The following is a 5,756-nucleotide window of genomic DNA, read 5'->3' on the forward strand; positions in this document are numbered from 1 at the left end:
CAGGGCATCAGCTCCAGGGGAAGGCTTTCCCTCTGTCAGCCTTCTCATCAGTCTTCCCCTGGACTAGGAGCTTCTCTGCGCAGGGACCCCGGGTCTAAAGGACGCGCTCTGCTCCTGGCACTGCTTTCTTGGTGGTATGAGGTCCCCCGTCTCTCTGCTCGCTTCTTTCTTTTATATCTTAAGAGATTGCCTCAAGACACAATCCAGTCTTGTAGACTGAGTCCTGCCTCACTAACACAACTGCCGCCCATCCTCCCTCATTAACATCATAGCGGCAGGATTTACAACACATAGGAAAATCACATACTACTGGGAGTCATGGCCCACCCAAATTGATACACACATTTTTGGGGAGACATACTTCAATCCATGACAGAAGGCAACGGGTTTGGTTTTTTTATTTAGTGAAGAGGTTGAGTACTAGTTGAGACCCCAGGATCTACTCCAGCCCTAGGAGCTGTATTTCATCTCACTAACATCCCACTCAGGAACAGAGGCTATGGGAACCATGGAGTGCTGCTCTTTGAACCTGTGTATAGTAGATCTGTGTGACACAAGCGTAGAGTGTGGTGGTCATTAGAATACCACACTTTCCACGGGCTGTTTCACACCAATGACTAAGTGCAGGTAGGCTCATTCCTGTGAAACTTATGAATCCTCTGACAGGTGATTTTCATTCTAGTATGTGCCATCGACCTTGTCACAACACTGCAGTCTAAGACAGTTCCTACGCAACCTTTCTTCCTTCTCTCTCTCTTTCCTAGGGGTCAAACCTAAATTGTGGTCTGATGACTTTTGCTGGACTCTTCCAGTTTCCTCCTCATTTATTCTCACAGGCTTACCCTATCCCCCTAAAAATATCCCTAAACATCTAATCCCATCTTGGCATCTGTTTCTCTGAGGACCCAAATAAAAACAATATAAAAGTTTTGGGTTCTAACTAAAAACTTAAATACAAGAATAAATTCAGATGTAAAAATAAGCTTATATATGCTTGTAGATACCTTCTGGGCTACTCCATTCAGACAAGGAGGACAAAAATCTAAGCTATAGGTGGTGGCTAGATTCAGCTCCTTAGTTACCTTAACACTTTGGATATTAATTTTACCCCATAGCAAAATGATGTCCGTGGTATATGGGCCCTCCAAAAGCTGAATCCCATTCTCTACACTATATGCTAACTGACAGGACAACTGTTTCAGAGGAATGATATTTGGGAAGAATTTCTCAGATGCCAAGAAGCACATCCACTTCTTATAGCTATTTCTGGTTCTGTCCTTGGGTCAAGCAGGAAAGTTAAATACTTGGATAATTTTGCCATGCCCTACGTGCATTTTCTTTTACTGTGTTTTGGTGTTAAGCCAAAGTTTTCATTGTGGGGTGTCACAAAAATCAGTGTTATAAAAACTCATTGAGGGGTTCGACAAAAATCAGTGTTACAAAATCCATTATTCTTTTTCCAAAGAAACACAAAAGATGTCACCCACTATATCACTCAGTTCCTGCTCTAGAAAGCTGCTCATGAGAAGGTTATCAAAGTTACATGTTAAGTTTGTGTGATCGTTAAGGTTGTGTGTCAACTTGACTGGACCATGATTCTCATTGGTTTGGCAGTTATGACATAGTTTGGCAGTCATATAATGATGTGATCACCTTAATGATGAGATTTGATATAATGTGATCACCTCCAAGATGGGATCTTCTGTGAGGAGCCTATCAGTTGAAGGGGAATTTTCTTGAGGGTGTGGCCTGTGTCCAATATGGGCAGACTTTCTGGCAAGGCTATGGGCTTTTACTCACTCAGGATTCTGCAGCTGGCTCCTTTTCATATGACCTCCAGTTCTTGGGGCTTGAGCTAGCAGCTTGCATGCCATTTTGCCTCCCAGTCTTGGGATTCATTGGTCTTCGCAGCCTGTGAGCCAGAGCTCTGCTGTCTGACCTGCTAATCTTGGGTTTGCCAGCCTCTACAGCTATGTGAATCAGGAGAAGCCTACAGCCTGACCCAGGGAATTGGGAAGTTCCATTCTCTACAACTGTGTGGGCCATTTCCTTAATATAAATCTCTATATATAAATATTTATATGCTTTGCTGGTTTTGCTCCTCTAGAGAACCCAGCCTAAGACATTTGGTACCAGGAGTAGTTCTAGAGAAACAAAATTGTAAGGATGAGTTTTCTAAATTGGTTCTCAAGTCTGGTTAGTCTGAAAGATGTTGATGACTCTGCTTCCAGTAGTAAAGAGGGCGCTGCTAATCCGTGGTGTGAGGGGGCTATAGAAATATGCAAAACATCACCACCAATAGATCAGGTATTGGTGAAAGGTAGGACTCTGGGTGATTGTATGTTTGATACCTTTCTACAATTTTGTCATAGTGAGAAGTATAAGGAAGCTGGTTGGTTGGTCCAACTTGTTGAGAAGTATAAGGAAGCTAGTTGGCTGGTCCAACTTTTCCTAGACAAAGTGGTGAAAGGAAGAGATGAGCAGGCCTTCAGAGTCAAAGCTCAAACACCGCATGAACAACCTCAAAGTTTCCACTTGTGCCTTAAAAGAAAAGCTTATTTCTTGCAGTAATAGAGCTGATATTGCCAAAAAAACAAATCTGGAGTCTTATCATAAGAGTGGCTGAATTATAATGGCAATTGAATTCCCAACTTTGAGTGGTGTCTGAAGTTAAAGTGAGGGCATTGATTGGGAAAAAATGGAATCCTGAAACTTGGATGGGGACATATGGGCAGATAATCAGGTAGCTGGGGACACTGAGCCCCTAAATTCCATTGAGTGACTCTTGTCAACAAAACCAGCTGTCTCCCATCTAAAAAGATTATTCCATCTTTGTCAACTAAGCCACCTTTCCAATAAAACCAGTATCTCCTCCACCCACTGAGGTGGGTGAATGATCTGCCATCCTTCCTGAAGCTTTCCCTGCCAACCTGTAACATTTCTGACTTCAGGGCTTATTTAGTACTAACCTCTTTATGCCCCAATCTGGGACCACAAAATCACAATTCTTCTTATACCTAAATTGCGACCCAATTTCTCTAATACCAAACTATAGCCCAATTCTTAATGGGTTTCCTTTCCAAAATTTAGCCCCCACTTATCCCGCTCCTTATATTTCAATTTACCAAGTTGCCACCTCATATTTGCTCTGGAACAATTACTTCAGATTCTTCTTCTAGTCTTCTCACCTAATATATGCATCTTTCTGCTATTAACCGAGATAAACTCATGACTTTCTTGGGTACAGCTATATACTCATGATCCCCATGACTATCCTCATCCTGCCTCGAGAAGAGGCTAATCACCAAGTGTCCAAAATTTAAGTGACTAGAGGAACCCCAAACCCATTGCTGTCAAATCGATTCTGACTCATAGTGACCCTATAGGACAGAGTAGAACTGCTCCATAGGGTTTCCAAGAAGAGGCTGGTGGATTCGAACTGCTGACCTTTGGTTAGCAGCCATAACTTGCTGTAGCTCTTAACCACGGCACCACGAGGGCTCCAGAATCCAGAGTGACCTTAAAACCAGAGCTCAGATCTTCCCTCTTGAGATTGGAAGCTAACTGAATCCAGGCTGACTGGGATCTGGTGACTCTATTCTGCCCATGCTGCCACAAGGGCTGGTGTTATTAATCAAGAAGCCACTCGGCAAATTCTTCATTTGACTTTTCAACTTTCACTTAAAACTTCTCACTTCTTTTTTCTAACTTGAGTCATTTCTTAACAGAATTCCTACAAGTGGTGATGGATTTCTAACTTTTCTAAACTTGTGTTGGTCATGGCATTTGTCTCAGTTATATAGTGCTGCTATAACCGAAATACCACAAGTGGGTGGCTTTAACAGAGAGAAATTTATTCTTTCATAGTGTAGGAGGCTAGAAGTCCAAATTCAGGGCACCAGCTCCAGGGAAAGGCTTTCTCTCTCTGTCGGCTCTGGAGGAAGGTCCTTGTCATCAATCTTCCCCTGGTCTAGGAGCTTCTCAGGTGCAGAGACCACGAGTCAAAAGGACGTGCTCTGCTCCCAGCACTGCTTTCTTGGTGGTATGAGGTCCCCCTGTCTCTCTGCTCGCTTCTCTCTTTTATATCTCAGAAGAGATTGACTTAAAATACAACCTAATCTTGTAGATTGAGTCCTGCCTCATTAACATAACTGCCTCTAATCCTCCCTCATTAACATCATAGAAGTAGGATTTACAACACATAGGAAAATCACATAAGATGAGAAAATGGTGGGGAAATCACACAGTACTGGGAATCATGGCCTAACCAAGTTGACGCATATTTGGGGGTACACAATCCAATCCATGACATTCCACCTTTTGGCTCCCCAAAATGCTTGTTCTTGTCACATGTAAAACATATTTTCCCCATCTTATCATAGCAAAAGTCTTCATTCAACACAAAGTCCAAAATCCAAAAATTCCTCTTCATCTATGAAATCTAGAATACAAGATATCAGCTTCCAAAGTACAATTATGGAACAGGCACAAGCTAGACATTGCCATTACAAATGGGAGAAACTGGAGAGAAAGAAGGGATAACAAGGGCCAAGCAGGTCAGCAGAATACATGACATTAGCTCTCAAGGCTTGAAAATAACCCTTTGTTATCTGAGACCATTTAGGCAATGGCCCTGCCCTTCAGACGTTGGGTGTTTGCCACACTCTCTGGATTCTGGGTGGAGGTCCCTTGGCCCTGGCTTCAGCTCTGCCTTCCAGGCCCACTGGAACAGCAACGCTGCCCCCTCACATTTGGGTGGCCCCATTCTCCTAGTCCATCTGAGTGGCAACCCTACACCCTTGGCCCCGGCAGGCCTCATTCTTCTGCCCCTTGGGCATAGCAGCCCCACTTCCTCAGCTTTGGGCAGTGGATCCGTCCCCATCCCACTGGCAGCCCCACAATCCAGAACCGAGTTGATGAAGATCTGACTCTTTGAAACCTAGGAGGCTGTGGCCCAACTCTTTGAAGTCCCAGAGGCCATGGCTCAACCCTTTGAGACCCCTGAGGTTGTGGTCTTACCTTTTGAGACTGAGGCAGCTCTGCTTCCTGTGTTCCTTGTCTCTTCAGCTTCTGCTTCCTGGTTCCTTGACCTCTTGGCCCCTTGGACCTAACCGCCTGCATCTGCCCCACGGAGGCAAGTGTTACAAAGCTCTGTAGCTCCACTGATAAGTGCCTGGAGTCTCCCCACTCCACCAGTAAACTTCGACAGAAGGCACTCAGCTCTCTCACTCTATGGGTCAGCTCCAGCACTGCCTGGCTCTGGTCTCCTGATTCTGCTGCTGCCATTTCTCTGTTGCTGCTTCTCAAAGTCTGCACCATCTCCAGTGTAACAGCTCTCCTCACTTCCTTCTGAGTCCTCACCAAAATTGTCTTTGATATCCATAATTCCATGAACAGTCTCTTCAAGGCAATCTAGGCTTTTACTGTTAGACACTTTAAAACTCTTCTAGCCTCTATCCATTCACAGTTTCAAAACCACTTCCACATTTTAGGTATCTGTTAGAGCATCAGATGATGTGATGGATTGAATTTTGTCCCTGAAAAATATGTACCAATTTGGGTGGGCTATGATTCCCAGTATAGTGTTTTTGCCCACAATTTTGTCATCTTATGTGATTTTCCTATGTGTTATAAATCCTACCTCTATGATATTAAACAGTCGGGATTAGAGGCAGTTATGTTAATGAAGCAGGACTCAATCACAAGATTAGGTTGTATCTTAAGTCAATCTCTTCTGAGATATAAAAGAGAGAAGC

Source organism: Trichechus manatus, unplaced genomic scaffold (assembly GCF_000243295.1).
Source record: "Trichechus manatus latirostris isolate Lorelei unplaced genomic scaffold, TriManLat1.0 scaffold00105, whole genome shotgun sequence".
Lineage (NCBI taxonomy): Eukaryota > Metazoa > Chordata > Mammalia > Sirenia > Trichechidae > Trichechus > Trichechus manatus.